The sequence below is a fragment of the Aythya ferina genome, assembly GCF_964211825.1.
Source record: "Aythya ferina genome assembly, chromosome: 16".
Taxonomy (NCBI): Eukaryota; Metazoa; Chordata; class Aves; order Anseriformes; family Anatidae; genus Aythya; species Aythya ferina.
Genome location: NC_140315.1, coordinates 12,730,979 through 12,755,223, shown reverse-complemented (window position 1 = coordinate 12,755,223; position 24,245 = coordinate 12,730,979). Strand labels below are relative to the sequence as shown.

The following is a 24,245-nucleotide window of genomic DNA, read 5'->3' as shown; positions in this document are numbered from 1 at the left end:
GCTCTGGATGCTGATCAACAATTTACCTTTACTTGGGTGACTTGGAACAAGCCTGACTCTTTCAAGGCCAAGTGGAAAAGTGTGCCCAGCATGTCTAGGGAAAGACCTCAAAGATCTGCCTGCAGTTCCTAGGGCTGGTATATCCCACTGTGCGTTTGGCTGCCGTGTTTAAATTCTGAGCAGAGAGCCTTCACCACAATACTTTCTCTTGCAACCCCATTGGCATATCTGAGAGCAGTGTTAATACTTGAAAGTGCAGGTTCCAAACACCCTGGCTCTGCTAGGAGTATGCGGCAGGCTAAAGCACCCCCTGCCATACGCTTGGCAGATGACTTGTAGAGAGTAAGGAAAGGGCCATGTTGGAACGAAAAACATGCATCTCTTTGCTTTTTCAAATTTTCTGGAAAGACATAAATGGTTTACACAAAGCACTTAATAGTTTGCATGTCTCTGGTTTGCTTATATCAGTATTTGTCTAATAGATGTCTTATACTTCCCTACAAAACCTGCCTTTTATTCTTCAGGCAGCGGGAAGTGTCATTGCGTCACTGCAGCCCAACCAGGCATTTGGGTTTTGTGCGTGGTTCATGTCTGTCTTTAGACATTCCTCTAAATAAATGGGGATATAATATAGACTGCCTCTATATAGGGTGCAAATGGGCATACAATGCAAATTTCTTGATATGCTGCAGGGATGGACATGCTCATTCCTTCAGGAGATGGATGGGATTAAATCCTCTTCAGTAGTAAGTGCTGCTGGGCTTTAGCTCAAACAAAGGCTCTATCTCAAGCTTTGAAGTGTTGATTTCTTAACAAAAATATCATTAGGTTATAGCTAGAGTGAAGTTCTCAGAAATCTAACCTTGGAAATGTAACTTTTCTGGAGAGCGCGATAAATTCAGTTGTCTTTTAAATGGATAAACTAAAAATAAGAAAAAATACAATCTTGACTCTAAACAGTTTTTAAAATTACTCATGGGATGTCAAGGTTGCCTTTTGTCAAGATAGGCTGGTGAGACACTAGCTTGTATCAGTCACACTTCAGTGGTTTTGTGTGTTGAGTAGGTGAGAGGGTAAAGAATACATACAATAGAGGTAGTTTTGGCAGCTTGGTTAATGGGACCAATAACTCCCGTCCACCCACTCATTCCCCTCCCCTCGGGCTCCTGCAGGCAGAAGTCAGAAAAGCAAGAATTTTTCTTTTTGCCTGTCCCTTACAACTTGAGCTGTGAAACCATCTGGATTCGTAAAACACTAAATTCTCATCTGGTCCCCTTTGCATGCTGTTTTTATGGGCAAATAATTAATACCGCACAGGATTTGAAAACAAAAGTGATAGTTACAAAAATGTTTGCTGGCAGGCTTGCTTCATTTCCAGCAGCCTTTGCTTTATGCCCAAGGACTGGAATAGCATAGAGCTCCTCTCCTGAAATAGCCATGGTGAAACATGCCTAAGGTGCTTTAGCCGTGACGCCGAGGAGGAATTGCTAAAATGTTTTTCATCTCGACAGTAAGTGGCCTCTGTTGTGTATATACCCTGCAATTACATGGGAAAGGAGAGACCCTGTATGAAGCCTGCATCCTCAGACCTAAGGCATGGCCACACATCCCTATGAACAGTTCTTTGCTGTGGCTACTTAGGAATTCAGATAAAGTTTCCTGATGAAGAGCTTCAGCTGGCTGAACAGAAACACAGGCATTACAGTGCTGAGGAACCACTGCTTGGCAGCTCCTTCCCCCTCTCCAGGAACACAGGCTTCTGAAAGAACAAGATTTTGATATGCTAATATTTAGTATCATTAAAATATAATGCTTGCTTGTCCTTTATCAACAAGCTTGTTCATCTCGGAGGTTCCTGGGCTGTATCAGCTGTCCTTTGAGGCCATGAATGAGGGTGACTATTAGGAGCAGTCAGAGCTAGCTAACCATGCTTGCTTGGATCTCAAATATCTCTGCCTGTGCCAAAAAAAAAGGCCCTCATCATGGAGACTGAGGCTGGGGAGGAGTGTTGGGGGGTTGTGCAATGGCCTCCAGGAATATTTCTGGTCTTGCTGCTGAGCTGCCAATCTGACTTCAGTGCTTTGCTCTTGGCTTGGCTGGGCGGCTCTGATTTTATCTGTCAAAGGCAGATCAAACCAAAGCACTGCTTTCACCTCTCTCATTTGATGCATCTGCCCCAAGGTTTGAAAAGAACAGCTTGGCTTTTCAGAGAAGCAAGAGGTGTGTAACTGTAGAGAAAATTCCATTGGTGGAACTGGAGTTGGCACTGGGATAGACCAGGACCGATAATTTGCGTCTCTGGCTTTGGAAATATTCTGGATTTGAAGATTTGCCATCTGCAGGTATATCAGAGCAATGTAATGCCAATTGTTTCATCCTTTTACAAGTCACAACTGCCTTGTTCCTCCCTCTATTTCTCCATGCTTGTCCAGCAGTGCTTGGGGTTAGGTCCCTCCTGGTATTCGGGTGCTCCTCTGCCAATCTGCGGAACCGAGACCAGTGCCAGCAGCAGGGAGCAAATCCTGTACTGGAGCTGCTGGTCCTGGGCTGCTTCCAGCCCCAGTGCTCATCCCTGCGGCCTCTGCCCAGGTGCTGTGCAGCACTGGGGGAATTTACAAGTCCTCACCAAGAGCAAAGGCCTTGAGCTGAGTGGCTGCTGTGAACACTGAGTTTGTCCCTGACCATCCTGAAGCTCACAGACTTCTGTGTTAATCTGGACCAAGACGGGTCATGTGTATGTGGCTATCTGGCCATAAAATGACTCAGAGGCAAGTGACTTGGAAAAACAAGGCAAAGGGTGATGCCTGTATTCGTCTAGCCTCGAGTCCTGTGAGGATGAGTGGAGTGGATGCAGCTCCAGCCTGCCTTTACCTCCAAGGGGCAGAGCCCGGCTACTTCTGCTCTGCCCGTACCAGTGCTGGTGGGTAGAGCCTCAGCCACCCACATCAGTGCTGCACCGAATCTCACAGATTTCTGCCCATCTTGTGGGGAGGGATCCTTGATCTAAAAAAGTCCTACAGAAATGTTTTTGGTGCTGATCTTTCTCACACAATATTTTCCTGTCTCCAGCACCACATATGCTGGAAGACCAGAGTTCAGACTTCTCCCCACACCATTTGTTATAGTTTTCCCCAGCCTCTGCTGAGAGGTGGTGTCTGTCACATGAAGACACAAGTAACTCATCTTTTTGTGGCTACAGGAGACAAATCAAAAGCTTTGTCAAAGCATGGGTGGGTGCAGTCTGTGGAGCACCAGATTCACATGCCATTGCTGCTCCAGAGAAAACCCGCCGTGCACCACGAGGTTGCTGCTTGGCTGACTTCATCTACCAGGCTGGGTTACTGGAACACAAAAAGGCTGCCTGTATGGGAAAGAAGGGTTTCCAGCATATTCACTGTCTATTTATATTGTGAATTTGCAAAGAGGGTATAATCGGGGGATTACTTGAGCAAGGTCTCCAGCTCCCCACTTCCTCCGTACTCCTGGCACTGATACACCCAGTGATCCCCATGTCCCCCATCTGTCCCCGTCCAGGCCAAAGCCCGGTGCTGTGGCAGGCTGGTGGCATTGCTGTGCAGGTGCCCGGCCGGATGGCAGGAGCTAGGTGCAGGCAGGCTGCCAGGGAGCTCAACCCTTGGGGTGCCCAGTCCCTCGCTGCTCTGCTGGCAGGAGGTGGGTCGAGCAAATTGCTCTGGCAAAACAAACGTTCGGTGGGGAGCAGCATGTTGTGCGGGTCTGGCTCGGTACAAAGTGATATCGATCCTGCGTTAAGATATTCAAGAACGGCTGCAATGCAAAGAAACAAATGTCACACTCATAAATAAGAGTCAAACTAATTTAAATTACCCCTGCAAGATAATTAGAAGCTATTGCAGTTCTAGATCTGTGTGATCTGTTTGCAATGTGTCACTTGGCAAGCAGAGTCCCTTTCTGCTCTATTTGTTCTTTTTGTAGCCGTTCAAGGGCCATAGCAGTCACAGTGGATAGAAATGAGAAAGATGCTTATAGCATCAATGGTACTTTCCTACAAAGCACCCTGAAAAAGCTCTTTCCTCATTCAGTATCAATAATAATAAAAAAGCTAAAGATAGCAGGCAGAGAAACAAAGCTTGAAGCTTTTAGGAACAATCTTTCTGAACTTGCTATCCCATACTGCTTTCTGTTAATTAAAAAATTACCTTCCAAATTATCTCTGGTTTCCATTTGAGCTTGGCTTTTGCTTGCCTTTCAGCCTGCTTGAGTGCTGGCACCCACTTTAGGAGGGGAGAGGCACGGAGGGGTCAGTCCGTGCACTCCTTGCTGTCAGCACGTGTCCCCCTGCTTACCTGGGGCCTTTCATCTCGCTCCCCTGCTGCATGTGCTCAGCATCTGGCTGCTAACCAAACATGCTTGACTACTGTCTACAAATAATGCCATTCCAAATATAAAATATTCTGTGACTCACGGTAATTAAAAAAAAAAAGAAAAGAAAAGAAAAAAAAAGGAACCAAAAAAGTGGATTCTAATGAACTGGAAGCTTTCCTGGGAAGATGAAGAGATCTATCTGATTGCCATGAGCCAACTAAAGAAAAAATAAATCCACAGAGGGAAGAAAAAGAAATCTCAATTATAATATAAAAGGTAGCGTGCTACATATTTTAGATAATAGACTTAAAATTCTTCTGTCAGGCTCCGTGATGGCAAAACAGCTGGGGCTGAGCATCAGCCACCCTGGAGCTGTAATCAGCAGGGTTGAAGGCAGAGATGCTTTTCTGACAGCTGTGCTGTGGGGCTGCGCTGCCATGTCCCCATTACATTTGCTGGTGCTTGCTGAGCCCCCCTGCGAGGAGCCACAGCTGATGGGAGCTGCCAATTGCATCCCCCCTTGCCTTGCTCTGTGCCCTTTACCAAAGCTAAGAATAATCTCTATTTATTTGCAGGCAATTGGCAGTCCAGGGCTATAAACCTATTTTAAATTTATTTTGTGCACCTGTGTCTCTTAAAGGTTGGGGTAACGTTAAATTACTGCAGCTGCCCTTTCTGCTGCAGCCCGGGGTTAGCAGAGGGGACATTTCTTCAGTGCTGTGACTTCTCTGAAGGCAGGCTCCTCGTTGGCAGTGGAGGCTCAAGCCCATATGGAAAGGCAGCTCAGGCTTTGTCACGTGGAGAAGGTTGTGTATGATGAGATAAGAAATGTTATTTTCCAGCTTATAGTCAAGTATTGCAAATAATTACAAACTTGAGCTCTATATTTATGTAGCTTAGTGATATTTTAACTCGTATTGATCAACGCTTGCCTCCAATCTAATGCATGAAAAATTCTATCAAGGATAATGCCTATTTGGTGTGAGTCTCAGTTAGAAACAGATCCTCAGGTGCTGCATCCATGATGAGCCATTTTCAAGAGGGTATTATACATCTCTCAAAGACTTGCAGGAGGGAGGAGGAAAAAGTACTTTGAGACAATGGAAAGCTGATTCAATAGCTGCACAGCGGAGAGGCAGGCTCGTGGTGCAGCCTGTGCAGTACGAGCAGAGTGCTGCAGCGCGTTTACGCAATGCAAATGACTTAGATGCAACGGGGAGAAGAAGGAAGAGAAACAAAGGCCAGACCCAGTGAAGAGCAGTTAAAATGCAATGGATGCAGATCTCTGTGGGAATTTGGAAGGAAATCTGCAGAGCTGCATCTCTGCATCCTTGCAGAGATATTGGGGTCAGACTGGCAGCCGAGGCAGGTAGCAGCAGTGCTGCTGTGGTCAGACAGCGCGTGGTTTTGTGGCCTCTCCAGCACTGTGTAACAGACCTCCCAGGCTGGGTGAACCTCAGACACCTCTCCCCCATCAGGGACTTGCTCAGGCTTTCCCTACACACGGGAAGCCCTCTGTTAACAAATTTTAGCCAAAAAAGCAACACCTGAAAGATGCTTTTCACCCTTCTCTAAAAAGTACAGCCAAAACGCAGCACAGCTAGAACTGATTTGCTTTAAAAGCTCATGCTGGTTTGTCTACCTGTATCACACCGCACGAGTCTCTCTGCTTAACAAGGAGCAACTGTTGCAAGGCAAAGCAGTAGAACGTGCCTCCAAATGCTAGGTGGCCCAAATGATGTGGCAGTGCCATGCGGAGCAGGGATGCAGCTGCATACAAAACACATGCAGGCATTCTGGGGACGCACTCCTTCTGCTGGGTTCCCACCCTCAGCCTTGCACCGCATACCCCTGGACACTGCGGACATCCCTGCGGAGCAAACCCGGTGACGAAACCTTCGAGTCTGGTTAATCATCCCCGTATGAAACCATTTTGATTTTTCCCTGAGTGCCCTTTGCTATTACAGGAGTTCATGACTAGGAGTGGGTGAGACTGAAGATATAATTAGAGGTGCATTCATCGCTCCTGCTGGTAATTGTTTTCTAAGAACCCATAAAAAGAGAAATTATTGCCTTCTGAAGTGCTCCACAGTGCTGCAGGTATGAGCCGTAAATGCTGTGAAACGGGCGGTCCCTGTCCCCATGAGGGACCCCACTGGCCCCCTGTGTCCCTGGGGGAAATGGGGGCAAATCGGGGCTGCAAGAGCAAGACAAAAAAAAAGCCATTGGGAGAAATTTAGGGGGCTGCGAGGAAAACCGCTGCAGTCACCAGGGTGCTCAGCATTGCCTTCTGAACTGCTGAAACCTGCAACGTGCAGGGTGACACAGCAACGGAAAAGGTGGAAAAGGAAACGCGAGAGTTTGTTCAGGTCTGGGATTCAACCTCCACTTTCCCTGTGATGGCCTGCAGCAAAACAAATTTATGTTAAATAACTGACTGAAAATAAAATGTTTCTTGATCGGGGAGGGGAGAGGTTTAAGAGTCTCCCTGTGAAAATGAGGCCAGTTGATCTGTGCCTTGGTTGTTTTTTCCACTAAATCAAAGTGGGTATAAAGCTCTGCTGGATCAGAATGGCACCACTGCTACCAGCTGCGGTGCCTCCCCTTGGCTCCCTGTGCTCCAACTTGCACTGACACCCCTGTCTTTGGGGAAAAATGCCAGAGGAGGAGCAGCCACATGGGGCAGTGAGCACTTCTCAGTGATGAACCGGGACGTGCAACTCATATGCTGCTTTTATAAAAGTTTATTTATACAGAGCTGATCAGTGCACTGGATTGTGCAGGATGGCGTGCTCCTGCTTGCTCTTCAAACATGTTTCTTCCACTGAAAAATGCATGCCGGCGTTTCAGGAGCCTTATAATGGGCTGTGCATTGTATAATGCATATTATTGGACCCTGCAAAATAACTTTATCGTGGTATTGCAGCACGTGTCATCAGGAGGGTCTTGCTGCATCCTGGTAAATGCTGAGTTTTGCACTTGGTCTAAGTGCTGAATAGAAAAATCCATTCCTCCATGAGCTTTCCTTATTAGTAAACACTAATAAGCTATTGAGCAACATTTAGTGCAACTGTCAAGAAACCTGACCATAATAACAGCGCCTCATTGAGCCCCTGGCACTGACAGACAGCCCAGCGCTGTGCAGCAGTAGATGGTGCTCGTGCTTTGCGTTAGCTGCCTGCAGCCGCAGCATCAGCAGACGGTCGCTGTTCAGCCTGTCCCTAGCGAGACTCCTTCAGGATGCAAAACTGGAGATGCCCAAGCACTTTATGGGCTGTGCTGAGCCTCCTGATGGCTACAGCACTCAAATGCCCTTGTGGACGGTCCACCAACGTGTCTTTCAAGAAGGTGCTGAGGCTAAATGTGCAACGTAGGCAACAAAGATCTTTTCCAGGGCTTCTTGTAGCCCCAGAAAGCTCCATCTCAGGGAAAGGACCCTCTGTAAAAGAAAGCTAGAGCCACAAGAAAACACATCACGGGTGCAGTGTCCTGCACGTGGGGTGTCCCTGCACTGCAGCCTGCTTTAATGCTTTTTGGTGCCCTCTTTGTAGGAAGTGGTACGTGAGCTGGCTTTGGAGCAGGGCTGGGAAGTTTGAGAGAGAATTTGGTAAGGCTTTAAAAAAAACAAATGTGCTGTAGAAGGCTTGGGTGCCCAGCACTCCCATCAACATCTTTTCAGTCCAAAAGTACTTCTAACCCAAACGTGCTCTGTGAGCGAGTTACTGATTTATAAGAACTACATGCACACACTGTTGTCCATGGATGAGCACCACTGGTTTAAGATTATATATAATCTACAAAAAAAAATTCTGCTTAAGCAAGCAGTGCTCCATCATAAAAGAGAAGAGCTGTGTGTGGATGTAAAGGAGAGCAGCGATGGTTATATGTGTGCAGATGTATGCATGTATATGTGCCTGCATGCATGTGCAGGCACAAGCGGTGTCTTTCAAATCCACCCTGTTGCCTGGACATTAAAAGGCTTTAAAAAAAAGAAAGAAGAAAATGAATGCTTCTGCAGTTTCATCTGCACTAATTGAATTTCTGTCCATAGCGTTTACAGACTTTAAGAGGAGCCCGCATAATTACCTTTTCTCTTGATTTTTTTTCTCCTCTCTGTTTAAAACTCATTGTATTGTGTCATTTTATAGGCGCCAGGAATAAATCTTTTGTCAGCTCTATTGCATTATTATGCAAAGTACACAAAAAGTGTAGGAATAAAACAGCCCAAGAGAAGCCGAGTGCTGCTCCTTTCAGCCTCAATTCTGCCCCAGCAGCAAGCCTCCAAGTTTGCTAACACAACCTTTTTCTCAGAGAAACTTCCTCACCCTCGGCCATTGATTGCAAAGAGTTCACTTGACCATGCTAATGCCTGCTACGAGGAAGTGTATTTACTGCAAGAAGAAAGACTTGATGAAGGAGCCATCCATTACCTCCACAGAATTGATCCTGGGGGGGTGAAGGAGCTGCTGAAGATTTCTTGGCAGCATTAGAGGGGTCAGTCCGAGGCAGCTCCCTTCTCCCCAGGAATGCAGAAGCGTCCCAGGAACTGTTTTAGGACAAAAACAACAACAAAAACAACCAAAAAACAATTGATACTCCACAGTATTCTGAAGGGCAAAGCTCAGGAGGTATGTGGGAAGCTGTCAGCTCCGCCAGGTGGTCTCCATGGGCTTTGATTGATTTGAGGAGCCTGATGTAGGAAGAGGGACCTTAACCTGGGGTTGACCCTGCCCCGTTGTGCCACCGCTGGCATCTCCCAGCTGACTGCAAAGCTCCAGGGAAGAACTCATTTAAACACATTAGTGGGTGCTTTAACTTCTCTCCGAGGCTCGTTAGCATTGCTGGAACGGAGCTCTGCTCCCACAATGTATCAGCAACATGGAATTAAGCAACTTAATTAGGCTGGGTTAAACACAAAGAGGGATGTAAGGGGGGGGATGTCAGGCTGGGAAAGCTCACCCACTGCGCTCGGCTGCTGGGAATTTCCTCCATGGAGGATGTCTGCTCCTGATTTGGGTTCGGGTTATCCTCCCATGATGCTGCAGAGAGTGAGACCCACGGGGCAAGAACGTACAGGCGCTCCTGTCACCCATTTCCCTCCCTGTTCTTGCTTCACCTTGTGCAAATAATGGCCCTTTACTTCAGAGGAGAAAAGCCCAGCGACTGGCTGTGCTGGTGGAACCATGAAAAAATCAAGAGAGAAGATTCAGAAGGGGGCCAATGGAAAACTAATTTTTTCTTGCGGGATGATTCTACGGTCACTTGGGAAGCTGTCTGCAGGGCATCACCCGAAAATGTATCCACTCTCACCTAGCTACCACTGTCATTACTTTGTGAGTTGACAGCACGGAGATTTCAATACGGTGGAAGAAACACACGGTCCCTGTGCCAAACCAAAAAGTCTGAATTACTTGATTACTCGCTAATTATTTCCTGAAGAACAGCTTCAGACAGAAGGTTGAGGGCCCTGCACGCATCTCCCAGAGCCATCAGCTGGCACGGACCGGTGAGGAGCTGGACCCTGGGCACCACCATCAGACCCTGCTCCGGGCTGGGGCCAAGCAGCGGGGCTGAGGTGCCCAGGAGAAGCAGGGGGCTGCTGAGGGAAGCGCCCGGCCCCATTTCTTGTTCAAATTTGGTGTTTGTGGAGGTTGAGGTGGGGATGGGCCGTGTGGGGAGCGTGGTGCTTGGTGTGGGATCGCCCTTGCTGGGTGCGGACTGGGTACCACAGGGACCCCCCTGCACTGCGTCTGTGCAGAGCTGGAGGAAAACCCACCAAGGAGCAAAGAGACGCTCCCATCTTTTTTAGAAGTCCCCCTAAGGAAACGACATCATTTAGCCCCAGGGGTTAAACCCTCCAGCTCCGTGCCCTCACGCACAAACCCCCACAGCAGGGGCTGAGCCAGGCACCCTCCGGGGGAGCCCGCAGCTATCGCGAGAGCGGCTGACGACATGACACGACAGGGGCACGGGGCAGCAGCGGCAGCACCGCCCCCTGCCCGCGGCGGCCCCCGTGAGGAGCTGGGGGGGGCCGGGGGGAGCCGTGGAGCGCCCCGGGCATGGAGCCAGGCTGGGGGCGCTGGGTTTGGGGCAGAGGAGCCCCAGGAGAGCTCCCAGCGCCTGCCCGGGCCTGAGGGGCTGCAGGAGAGAGGGGAGGGAGCCTGCAGGGGGTAGGGACAGGCTGGGGATGGCGTTAAACTGGCAGAGGGCAGGCTCAGGCTGGGTGGAAGGAGGAAATTCTTCATTCCCAGGGCGGCGAGGCCCTGCCCAGGCTGCCCTAGGAGCTGGGGGTGCCCCATCCCTGGGGGTGCCCGAGGCCAGGCTGGGGGGGGCTGGGGGCAGGGGATGGCCCTGGGTGGGTTTTGAGGTCCCTTCCCACCCAAACCCGTTGGTTCTGTGGTTCCATATACACCAAGTGCCAGTGAAATGGGACCCATCGCCCTTTCTCCTGACGGGAGCACCCCTCGCACCATGCCTGATCTCCCCCCTTTCCATACAGCCGCTCGCAGCTCTCAGCTCTGCTTCCAGGCTGCTGCCTGAGAACAGCGGTGGGAAGGGGTTGGGGTATCGCTGCACAAACAGATCTCTGTGTGCATAGCTGTTGGGGAACGGCCGTGCCAGGATGCGCAGAAACAACTAGTTATGAATTATTTACATTTCTTTAGTTGCTGCTCGTCGTTTGTTATTCCTCTGTTTAAACAGTTTGTCCTCTGTTCCAGGAGCAGAAGGAAAGCCAAAATGACTTCAGTGACAGCTCAGATATCCCACAGAATGACTAGTAAGTAGTCAAAGTAAACAACTTAGGAAGCAAATGCAGCCGGAAAAATTATTCATCCCATCCGCACAGCAGATTGGTCAGAAAAAAAGGAATTTCTGTTCTACAGAAAAATTTTGAATTTAAAAAACAAAGAAGAGAAAAATTGTTTACCTTTCCGACAGGATGAAAGTGTTACAAAGAACGTTAGTGATATAATTGTGGTTCTTTCTTTCTAAAATGTGAGAACATCAACATCACGCAGGAAAGGAAAAAAAAGTCAGTTAAATAGGTGACGTGGTTTTTTTTTTTTTTTTTTTTCCTTATCAAAATGAGAGAGAAGTGCTTTATTTTGACTTTTTCCCATCAAAAATTGTGTGGAAATCAGTGGTTTGCTGTGCAACATTTGGATGAAAATGAAATACATATTTTCTAATGAAGCATAACTACAGCAACAGCTCCAGTGCTTTGTTTCAAGTTACGGATCTGATCCTGGCACTAATTTCCCCAGAAAGTCTGTCCAGTTAAGTGGAGCTTCCCTGGACATGCACAGGGCTCCACCACCTCGGAGATAACTCACAGAGGCTTCCTGCACTGGGAAGGGCCTGTGCTCATCCCTAATTTATTCACCATGAATAATTCAACCAATTCTTGTCATTGCTTTGCCACACATGTTTCTGCCATAGCCTGCATTTGATTTTATCATGAAAACCTCGAAACTGGAGACAGAAAGAACGTAAGATGTTTTCCCACCCCCCCAGACAGAGATGCTCCTCGCATTGTGCTGGTGGATGGAGCGGAGAAGGCAAACATGGGACGTAGAGAGCTACAGCATTATTAGTTTTGAATGTTTGTATTTTATTTACAGTGTTAGGCACAAAACATAATACCTGGTTTCTAAGCATAGGTGAGGTACAGAAAAAATTGCATTTTTAAGTAAATAAAAAAAATGCAGAGAAAAATCAGTTTTTCCTCTGTCTAGCTTAAATATGAGAATACTGTAGGATTTATTTTCCAGGTGAATTTTTGTTGTTTTAACTCTATAAATAAGCCTAGCTCCATCGATCTCAATGGCGCGATGCTGATTGACACCTACTGAGGATACATGCAGAAGTATTTTTCCTAATGAGCTCCTTCTGAGCCCACAATTGCCAATTGATGTGGCAATTACATATTAATGTGTGCGACTGTGCACAATCAAACTGGGCTAGAAGGGATGCAACCTTTTGTTTCTTTAAATTAATAAAATATTTATTGCAATCAACTCATATCTCCCAATTTGTTGCCAATTAACTAAAGTGTTTGGTGTGCAGCTCATTGAGGCTGCGGCAACAGAGCTGCACTCAGGGAACAAATTGGAGGTTTCTCATGCTGAATTTCTGTCTTTTCCTTCTTTCCAGGTAGGAGCAGAGCAGCAGGAGCTAGAATACGGTGAGGACTATCCCCTCCAGGGAAAACCATCACCAGTCATCAATAGCAGACGGCCAACACACCCGTCATCAAGGCAAACTTCTGTTGGTGAAGACCAGAGATTTTGGTCTGTAAGTGGGATTTTTAAAAACTTTTTTTTTTTTTTTTTTTTTTTTTTCCAGGAATGTTGACTTAAAGGGGCAGAAGGTGCAGAGGGTTGCAATGCAGAGTGAGACAAAGTTTTGAAATGCGTTTGTGATGGAAATACAAATCTTGTTTTTCAGCTGGCCTGGTTTATGGAATAAATTACTCCAATTCTATGGAACCCCAGTATTATGGGACTTCAGGTCATGGTAGCACATGTTTATATGTATACAGCAGCTAAGAAAGGACAGAGAGAGTACTAGGGATGTTATCTTGGAGTGGTAAAGTACCTTCAGAGCTGCCGTAGGCTGCACCATTATTGCCGGAAAGGTGACTTGGCTGCTTGGAAGGCAAGCACAGGCTTTTGTGGTGATGTGGCAGCTCTGGAAGTCAGTGAGAACAGGTTTGGCTTGAGTATGAGTATTTAGTGAACATCCACCCCTGTCCACTGCTCTCCTCCTTGTCCTTTCTGAGTGTGCCTTGCCCCTGGGACTCAGCAGGAGCAGCATGGCTGAAAAACCCAAAAAAACCCCCAAAGCCCAAGTTCTTCCACTGCCCCAATTCTCGCTTGTGTCCCATAGAAGTCTGTTATTTAAATTATGTTCACAGCATTAATGCTTTGATGGCTCCTTTTCACAGCATTTTCCTCTCACTTGTTTGTTTTTAATTTAAACTAATGAGATGTTTCTGCATTCCTTCCTCTGCGTCAGAGAGCCGGAGAGATTCAGTAGAACTCCTGCGAATTCTGGAAATGAGTTTGTAAAATCTTTACTTGGGACATTTCAGATGTGCACACGCCTGCTGGAGGAAGAGCCAGACCCCCCCCTTTTTTTTTCTTTAAACAATTTTTGTCAAAGTCTGTGATGAGGGACTGTCTCTTCATAAAATCTGTCTGATAGGATCTTTGATCTCTGTTAGGAAGTGGAGCTAAACGAGGAGAGAATCAGCATCAGTAGCGTATTTCATCCCAACTTCACAGCTCTGATGCAGGAATGGTGATTCATCCCCCAGCCAGGCCAGTTCTTTCAGTGAGCCTGCCATTCATGTGAACTAGGTCTAGCACGCTACCGTTGCTCACATAATTATTAATAAACTGAATGTCTGCATCTAGAATAAAATCAAATCACGTCTTATTTTCCAAGAATGGCTAGGCAGAACAAAGCTAACTTTGTTCTAGCTAAATAACAAGAATAATAAAAAATAATAGATAATAAAAGCAGCCTAGCGCCAGCAGGGTGAATGTTCAATGTGGACTCACACCAGCAGAGTGTGAAGAGCCAGGGGACACGTGAGGTGTCAGCACTGCCACTGCTTCTTGGCTTGACCCCTTCATGAGCTGCGGACTCGGGTCTGTTTGGAGCTGTTCAAGTGTTCCCTTGGAAGAAGAGCATGGGAAGAGGCATGAAGGCTAAGGGACTGGAGGAGGACAGAGATTCTTGTAAATCTCCCTTCCTTTGCTTACGGTAATCCCATTTCATCAGCCCTCTGTTTCCGATGTGATAGAGCCTTCCTCTTTTTATATGAAATTAGCACTTCATAACCTCTATACGGAAATGGGGCATCGTTTAAATACAGTCAGTGCAGAAGTTTTGACTGATTACTGGATCAGAGCCAAGGAAACTTAATGATCAGATATGGATAGCTATGCAGCACTAAGCGCCAGGGAAACCATCCCTCTGGAGCTGTAAACCGGGCAAATATGATAAAAGACAGCAACCACAGAATTCCTTGGTGCCAATTTTCAAAGGCACTTTTCAAGAGGAGAAAAGTGCTTGTAGTGATCTTTATTGCTTGCGTGATATGTCTCCCAGTAAATGCACTGAGAAACGTGGTACAAGTATCTAATGTTCAGCCAACTACCACTAGTGTGTGCTGTTGCAGGCCATTGCCATAGAAAGTAGAAGAAAGTTTTTTTTTTTTTTTTTTTTTTTTTTCATCTAGGTGTAAAAATAAGTAAATCTGGCACAAGCTGTAGTAGAGGAGAAGGAGCTGATGGTTTCTTTAAGGGCAGAAAGAAGTAGCATATAAAATAAACAGTCCCTTGTAAACATGGTACTGCAGCAGGTACTTGCTGCTTTGCTCCGTGAGGGTGCAACCCTTCGTATACTTCCCACTGCAACATTATTTCTGATGAATTATTGAGGTAGGAAAGATATTTTACCCTCCCAACCAGCTCAGGCGAATCATTAAGTGCATCAAACCCTCTACTATTTTATCGAACCTGAAAACATTTTGAAAAATGAGAGAGGCATGTCTGCTTTTAACACAGATTTTATCCTTTTTACATTTTTCCCAAAAGCCCTCTCTGGGCTTGGGGAATTTTCTTCATTGTTCATGGGGCCTTATGTGTTTTGTTTTGTGTTTTTTTTTTTTTTTTTTTTCTTTTTAAGACAATGTTGAATTATTGAAAAACACTAAATTATTTATTTTCTAATCAATAATACATTGGATGCTCTGCTACTTATTTTTATTATTGACAGAAGCAAGTTGGCCGCCTGAGATGAGAATACACTAAGATGAGGAAGATGCTGCTGTAATCAAGGCAATACGGAACCAGATATGCAGTGACCACAAGCTGGGCTACGGACGTCCTTCCCCACTAGTGAATATTCAGTCTCTTTGGAAAGAAGTGGTTCCTCCTCTGCGGAGGAAAGTCTCACAACACAGGGTATGTATGTCCTTACATCAGGCTATACATCAGAGCTGAAACAGTCTCAGGGAGAGGCTATGATGGAATGAAACACAAACTCCTGCTGTGCATCATTCCAAGAGTGGTTTTGGGAGATGGAGGTGGAGTTGGAGATGTCCCTGCCAGCACACGACAGCCAGCCTTGCAGGTGGCACAGCTCAAGGGGCATCCATTTCACTGAACAAAACAGGTTTGTGCAGGGTGTCATGGAGAATATGACCTGTATGTCTATGCAGTACAATCAGGTTCATATTAAAGATGTTTTATACATAACTGAACAGAAAGCATTAAAAAAAAAAAAAGATGTAAGGCAAATTAGTAAAATCCTCAGAAAAATGTAAAACACATAGAGACCAACTAATTGAAGAGTTACGCATCCTAGGATGATAAAGGGATTACCAGATGGCGTCACTTATTTGTCTTGAGTTATTTCTGAGAAATTATAGGAGGAGGAAATGTATAGGAAAGGAAGAAATGTAAATACTGTCCTACTCATCAGAAAAAGTATGACACAGCTACAGTCATTGAATTTCTAAATCTCAAATAAAAAAGGAGAAAATATTTCTTTGACGGTGGGTTTATGCAGAAAAAAATAATAATCTTGAAGACAAATTCAATATCTTATTAAAATAGAGTTACAGTTACTAGCTGAAGGGAATGTGGTGGGCACAGTCTATTTGAATTTTAGAAAAGCATCTGATGCAATCTCTCATAAAATTTTAATCTTGAAATAAATTAAAACTGCCTTTGATATAAGCACAGCAACATGGATCCATAACTGGCTAAAGAATCATAAAAATAAGAATGAAAAGTGGCATTTACATTGCACTGCAGGAAGTAGTGGTTCTTAATGCAACCCCGATAGGAATAATTGGCCTTATTTATTATCTCCCTAGCAATAGAGAATAGGAAGTGCACCGGCATGTTGCCAGACCAAACAGGAAGGCATATAATGGACACCAACATTGCGAGGAGGTAACAGAGAGTTTTTCTGCCCATGGTGGACCGTTACAGTAGGCATACAAAGTGCTTTAAATTCATGGCTTTGCTACACAGAGGTAGCTTGGGCAGGCAGAGACTGGCGCTGCAGGCAGCTCTGCTGTTTTAAACCAACATGAATGCAGAAAAATGAAATGCTGGATTTTGACCATCCACTTTTGGGGGAAAGCTAAACTCTTCTCCCCTTTTGCTGAGTTCAAACCAGACAGGACTGGGGTTGCCAGTGACTTGTCATATGAAGATGACATTTGGACCAAAGTGCACAAAGGTATTGGTGAGGTGTTTTATAATGCAGTACAGCAGATCTGGGATTTGGGACTTGTTCTAAAGTTCCTCGCTCTAGTTAATCCATGTGCACAACAGAGGGGATCCCTTTCTAGTTTGTCTGGAGGAAAAAAAAAAAGAAAAAAAAAAAAGAGAAAAATAAGAAATTCTGGGGAGAGCAAAAATTGAGCTGGAGAGTCCAGATGCGACAGAAGTGAGAAGCAGCTCCACACAGTGGTAATCGACTCTGAAGACACTATTCATCTGAATTACTCGGTTTGCAAGGATTGCCATCCTTTCCATCTTCACAGAGGAATTCAATATATTCAAGAGTAAAGCTGTGCAAAGAACTGATTTTTCTCTCTGTTGCACAACCTGAATAAGGAAATGTAAAAGAAAATCATTTCACATCAACTTGAAGCAATTCATAAAATCCATTTAGTGAAATTAAAGTAAAAAATATTTCTCGTGAAATGAAAGACTTTCATTATGCAGCTTTTAATTCTTTTAAAATAAAATCAATGTCCTGCTGTTATGTAGCTTGAAAGGCTTTGTTTAAAGACATCAAGAAAAAGTACCCTAGTTTAAATATTTTTTCCTAGCAATTTCTTTTTCCAAAACAATTTCTCAGATTAAAATATATTAGGAGAATCTTATCTTTTCTTCAATTTCAGTCTTTGTCTTTCTGATGGAATATGTTCCAAGGAAAGTCTTCCCCGACTCCAGCTGATTCTGGAGGCTCCCAGATGCTTCCTTCACTTTGTGCAGTGCAATGGCCATGGGTAGGCTCTACCTTCTCATTGCTATTTCTTAGGAAAAGCCCCAACAGCTCTAGTGTCAGGGAGGTGGCAGGGTCACTGGGGTGGCTGATGGTGGCCCTGGTGCTCTCCACTTTTAATCACAGAGAAGACCTGCACTGGAGAAGTTTTGGAGTCCAGCTATACCTGTGGAAATCAGCTTCAGATCATCTGGGATCTCCACAGATGTCCTGTTTCTTCCCACCCATCCTCTTAAGCCTTCCTTGCCAAGGCTCCCATCACAGCGTGGACTAAAGCTGAGCTCATTAGCACAAAGAGGAAGCAAGTTCATTAGCTCACGTTTAGCTTGATGGAAACCACAGCTCTGGGTGTGTGAGCACATAGCTTGTGTGACACCACAGCCACATGCCTGTGCTCCATCTTCCTGCCCTATAAAGCACCGATTGTCACATCTGGAGCTCCCCGCTCCGGCAGCCTTTACTGCATTCTTCATTTTGATGCCACGTTCCAGGCTTTAAATTGCTGAGTCCCCTATTGCTCATTAGCAGGCGCAGAGAAATGGCTTTTATAGACCCATGTATTAAACAAATAAAAGACGTCAAGGAAACTTAAAAACAAATCCAGCTGCTTGCAGATTTACTGCATGAACATTAAACTCTCATTAAATGCACTTTCATAAAGGGTGGCTTTATTTTTCAACTCTGAATACCTGTGACAGCAGGAAGTAAGGTTATCAAAACACGCCAGCTGAATGAAAACATCGCCCGGCCTAGGGTTTATAAGTCTCAGTGATGGTGCAAAGAAACCAGAGATTTCTGCCTCTTGTCCTTCTTACAGCCAAGGCCGATGGTGCCCCAGGAAAGGGCTGTGGAGAAGGGATGGCTGATGCTGGCTCGGGCAGTCCTGGCAGAGCTGCGGGTGCACACACAGCACCCACATTGGCGCTGTGCAGAGACAGGGAGAGGAATCTGCTTGCTGTGGCATATTTACGCATCAGACACTGTATTGATATGGACATATGTGAGCAAATAGAATTGGTTTATTCTCTATTTGAATTTTTATCTGCAAGAATAACCCATTTATTTCTGAATAATCCAGGCTATTGAATACTGAAAGCCCTCCTTTGACTGCAAAAGTCACTGCTCCACAAAATGCTGGCAGAAGATGCTCGGTGAGCCCTGGGATGCATTGGGCTTGTTCCTACACGGCTCCTCTGACCCCTGACCAGTGCCAGGCAGACCTGCAGCCTGATTCGATGTGGCCTTGCTCGTTTTCTATTAATATTTTGCTAATGTGCCTCCTTTATTCCATTTCTGGTTGCAGTAGTAAAAAGTGATTTGATACCAGAAGAAGGGATTTATATCTTTGGGACCCAATTTTCTGAATACTGCACAAAAATGTACATACAGTTCTTGGCAATGAGCTGGATTTTGTATGCAAATTGGGTTGCTGTGTGTGTAATTGCCCTTTCAACGCATAATTGCCCATGGGCAGTTTTTGCAGAAGATCCTATCAGCGGCATGTGCAGATAAGTCCTACATTTCTATTCACTTCAGGAAATGTGCCCAGGCAGGAATTTAAAACCAGACACCCAGGAGGGATGAGAACTTCTCAGCGATCTGGAAACAACGAACATGCGGGCTGTAACCAGCAGGCAGGATTTTGTGGACATGATGAGCCTGAGAAATGGAGAGGGTATTTCTGCTGCAGGTTCAGGACAGCCCGTAGCAGAGGCAGGCACCTGGAGGGGATGGCAGCAGCTTCCCAGATCTCACCTAGCGATTGCAGCGCTTGGAAAGCACGGCTCAAATTAACCCTTCCCTCTTCTGCCCCAGTGCTGAGCCACAGATGAGGAAACCCCCCAAAATTATTTTTGGGTATTCATTCCTTGTGTGAATGCTGAGATAAGAAGGGGCTGAAGCCCTTTCCTTCAAACCACAGTGGAGAAAACCTGCTGCAGTGCCTGCAAGAAATTTTCAGAAAACTTTTGTGAGTTTTTACTGAAACCACAAGCCTTTTTTTTTTTTACCCTTCCACAATTTTTCTGTCTATCTTTTTAAAGGCACTTTTACTGAAGATTTACTGATAGAAACCTTCTACTGAGTGCATTTGATCGCTCCATATTTCAGAAACAATGTAAGAATGGAAAAATCTCTCTCTTTAGGCTCCATTATCTCACACTCCTGTTGTCGGCACTGAGTTATAAAGAACCGGTGCTACACTTAAAACGCTGAATGGCTTAACTGCTCAGAACATAAAATGAAAGCACTAAACTTATCAGTTTTGTGTAAAAAACATGCACTTTTCCTTTACAATAAACAAATAGATATATAACAGCAAGCGAAATAAAGCAGGCAAATGCCTCGTCTTCTCTCCTTGGTGTGCAGGGCTGTAGTTGCCTGCTGTAAGAAAATACATCGCTGGCATTGACTTTAAGCTCCATGATGGGAGTGAGAGTTGTTGTCTGTTCACAGCCTCAGTGGCAAGTTGGGTCATTTCCAGGGGTAGTACTGTAAGAGATTTTGTCTCTGAAATTGGAGCCCCCTTTCCAAATGCACAGGTCCAGCATAGCTGTAGGGAGCACCCCAAGCTTGTGTTGCGGTCGTGATCATCCTGCCAGCGATGAAAATCTGCTGGGCAAGCTGTGTCTGCTTGTGATAAAATTGATAAGATAAATGATTTTTGTAGACAAAGGAAATGCAGGATATCTCATCTATCTGGACCGAAGAAATCATTTGATATAGTGCCACATGGGAAATTATCAGCTCAACTGAACGCGTGGAGAATTTATACAGGACCTGTAAAGTGGGTACAGCACTGGCTAAAGGGAGGCCACTGACAGCAAACACCGAAAGGGGAATTATCGCTCTGAAGTGAGGTTACCAGTAAACATCCCCCAGGACCAGGAGCGGGACTGAACATATTTCATTTCTGCACTGACCTTGGAAGGGAACGTGGGAGTGTGCCAATGACATTTACAGCTCATGCAATGTTGGGAGCATCGTCAGTGCACACCGGGATGGGGCTATTAACTGACGACTGACCTTGAAAACTGAAGTAATAGAAGTGGGATAAAATGCAATAGTATATAACGTATGGGCAAGTTCTTATGGAACAGCTGCGAAAAATTCAGCTATTTGTTAGAAGTGGCCGAGTGTACTTGAATGTCACAGGTTAACCATTAATGGCCAATTATATGGTCTCAAGAATAAAATGGTCAGATATATCCAAGTGGGATTTCCAGCTAGTGCTGGAAGTCCAGGGAAGCACAAATTCATTTTCACAAAGGTTGGTCTCATCTCATCAGAGCTGTGTGCGCAGCTCTTCCCAAAAGTGCGAGAGCTACGAATTCAAACTGCAAATGGTCCAGTGAAGGGATCTGGGGCAGTCAGGGGAACACAAGCACTGTTCATCTGAGAGAGGAAGAAAGCACTTTGCTGATTTAGGTGAAGACTGGGTGTGCAAAGTATGGGAAGGACAAATGGTTTAAATAAGCTAGGAATGAATTTAGGCTTGAAATTAGAGGAAAATATCTGTAGCAAGAAGTGGGGACACAGCCCTCAAACAGCAGTGTCAGTGGGGTGTGAGCGGTGCCTGACAAAGTTCTCCTACTGGAGCTGCAAGTGGCCATCAGGAGCTGGGGGTCAGGCCGAGGAAGACACTGTACTAGTTGGCTTTAGCATTTTACACCTGGATCTGAACAGCTCAGTCATGCAGTGAACAGGGCCAAAACGAGACCACGAGATTCACCTGCCTGCAGGCCACGTGTATTGAAAACCCAAAGGAGCAGCCTGGGCACCGCTGTCAGCTCAGCACTCTTCAAAGGATTCCGAGGAGACGTACAGAAAACGCGTGCATTTGCCAAAACCGGGCTCAGGCCATGAATGATTCATGAACAGAAAACAAGGCTACATTCATCGGATAATTTATATGTAAACCACTCATTCCTCCAGCTACAGAAAAAAGCCCAGATCCCTGCAGGTCAGAGCTGTAAAGAGCCGCCAGCGGTGGGAAGGATGCCCTTGTATTTATGCCCTGTGAGGTTTTCCCATCAGGCTGTCAGCAGCCCCTCGCTCCGCAGCACCAGGGATGCTCGTGCCCTTTATCACTCACCACGGACCATCCTGGGTGCACATCCATCTGACGTGCTGATTTCTGGGGTGCTGAGCTTGCTGCAGGTGCTTTGGTTTGAGCAGTAATGGCAGCGCTCACTGAAAGCCAAAATCCTCACATCCAATGTCATCTGGGGGACTGCGGGCATGCTGGCTGAGCAGACATATTGCAATTTATTGGGATGGAAAGAGGCTTTGGAGGCATCTGTCCACAAACCCGTTGTATATCAGAGATCAAGGAGAGAGGCACTCAAACACAACCCACGTGTGAAAGCAGACTATTTTCTGTGCTGGAGGGTTCTGGGGTCTCTGCAGATAGGCAGTGCTAATTACTGTGCTCATTTTAGTGTTGCTAACGTCCATTCCTCATTACGAGCATGGTCCAGGGTCACCAAAGCCTTCTTATTAATTCCACAACTCTACGATGGATAATGAACTGCAGATAAAGCAGGGAGGAGACCTCAGCTCTGTGTTGGGAGTTTGCCATTTCCCTGCCTAGGACAACCCCAGCCTCGTGGAGCTACATGGTTCCTCCAGCGTGAGTCATCCCACTCAGCCTCCCCGAGCTCTGTTAGGTAGGCTCCTGGCTCTTTCTGTTTGCTTTCTGTGCAGTGCAAGCATTTGCCCAGCGGCTGGTCAACAAACAAACAAGAGCATTCTGTTTAAGAACACGTTTTTAATATCCTTCACTAGTATTGATCTGACAGTTAAGTCACTGAATGGTCTTGAATCTGCTGTAGAACATAATAGACAGCAAAAATATATTACGACCTCAAGCAAATGGCTTGAAACCTATGAAATTTACCTGAATGGTAAATTTACCTGAGTGGTCACCGAGCACCACTCACCTCATACCTACAGGAGAAGCAGCTCCACCAGTGAGCTTTTTTAAACCTCTTACAGCAAACTGGGCCAGATGGACAATGGCTCTGCCCCAGTAGCACTGCCGTTATTTATCTTTTATTAGGAATAGGTTGAGTTAACAGACAGTTTATGTTTATGCCCAACTGCGATGTCGGGCAGCCACGACCGCCCCTGTCGGCTCATCGCTGGGACTTGCTGCTCGCTGCTCCGCTCCGCGCTGCGTACACCACACGTGCTGCTCCTGCAGTCCAGACGTGGGCAGATGTGCCGACCTTCTCCTTAGCAGATACGTCACACCACGTCTTTTGGTTTCAACTTCTGAGAACGTGATTGCTGAGTTCTGATGAATTTCCAAGTTTTTAAGAAATTAATTTCATTTAACATCATAAGCTTCCTAAGGCACTTGCTTTGAAAGGCCTGTCATATCTGCCTGTGTCTGCCACGGATTTCCATTTTTTTCACATCCATATGTTAAGAAAGAAATGAAAAAAAAAAAAAATCAAAAATGCCTGGTTTGATTCTAAGTTGCAGGGTTTTGATAACCAAATCCTTTTGTAAGCTGGTAGAGGCAATGGCCACCTTCTAATTCATAGCATTGTTTCCTTTCTGCAATCTCCACGGCCCTGTGCCTTGCTGCCAGAATATGCAAAGAAGTTCCTTGATTGTCATCTCTACCTTGCAAAGCTGTTCTTGACTTTGAAACTGCTGCAGTTCTTGCAAGGCTTGTTTTCAACCTGAATAATTCTCAGTATTTTCCCCACAGTTCTGCATAGCCTTCTGGTCCTCACTTCAGTGTTGGCTAAGCTGTCACTTACAAGAGTGATGCTGTCATTACAATATTTGATTGTTTTTTAGTATTGCTATCGTTGAAAGCATTTCATAAGGAAACGAGTTGGTTATTTCTTGCAGTGAAGCTGGTGGCAATGCCAAGTAGTGGGTGTGGAAGAACTTGCCTTCAGTTTCAGCATTGCTGTAGCATCAGGCCCACAAGCTGCCCCTGCCTGCATCTGGCCCTGAAGATGGCACCTGGCAGAATTCACACACCTTCACTTGTCCTGCATTACTCCTCCAGGCACCCCAAATGCATTTGCAATGGACACCATTACCACTGGATGCTTTTTGCAATCCAGCAGTTAAACGAGGATGCCCCCCTGAGCCCCCAGAGGTTGCTCTGTATCAGTTAATGATTTTTGGCTTACTATCAGTGCTGTTTTGATTTGTGCTTATGGTAAATACGTGGTCTTATGAGCTGAAACACAATTCTTCTGCCCCAGGGCTTACCATAACCAACTCTTCCGTTTTGCTGAGTATTTTTTCTTTCCTATGCAGCAGATATTTTTTCTTTCCTATGTGGAGCACGGAGCCTTTTTGCTGTTCCCTTGCAAAGCTTTGCCAGTCCCTCATTTTGTAGAGCAGTCATTTTTTTTTTTCTCCATGTTCACATTCCAGCAAACATTCACCAGTTCAGCAATGCTGATGGACTTCAACTTTGAGAAAACTGCTGTTGAGTTTTCTGTGTAATATTTCACTGCTGTTTTTATTAACGCTGACAGTTTGACTTATTTCCCAAGGTCAGTACCTTCATGGACCTTCTACCACATAGCTTCAAAAAGCTTCTACCTGCTTTTAAAAACTGTTTTGGGTGCTGCTTCTTTTGTTTTGGTTTGTTGTTTTTTTTTTTTTTTAACTGTTGAAATCTTTCATTGTTAAGGCCTACGAGGGGGTCCAGCTGCTATAACCTGAGAGTTACAACCCTAGCGCGTGGATGAAGAGTTTTTCTGTCACTTCTTTGAGAAGCCACTTTGCCTTCATGATCCATCTCCTTCCTCTGGTCTTTACTCAAATTGCATTTTCCAGCATTGTTTGTTCTTTGTTTTGTGGAGAGCTTCTCCTGCTGCTTCTGTGAG

The 24,245-nt window shown here is 45.6% G+C and overlaps 1 protein-coding gene across 1 annotated transcript in view; it reads left to right on the top strand.

Annotated features, from left to right (window-relative positions):
* The first annotated feature begins 10,292 nt into the window (after positions 1-10,292).
* Positions 10,293-24,245, top strand: part of PTPRT (protein tyrosine phosphatase receptor type T) — a 573,321-nt gene continuing 559,368 nt past the window's right edge. Inside the window, exons 1-4 of the mRNA XM_084537660.1 lie at positions 10,293-10,357; positions 11,064-11,122; positions 12,499-12,639; positions 15,133-15,320. The gene's annotated coding sequence lies outside the window, so the exon portion shown is untranslated. The remainder of the gene's footprint in view (positions 10,358-11,063; positions 11,123-12,498; positions 12,640-15,132; positions 15,321-24,245) is intronic.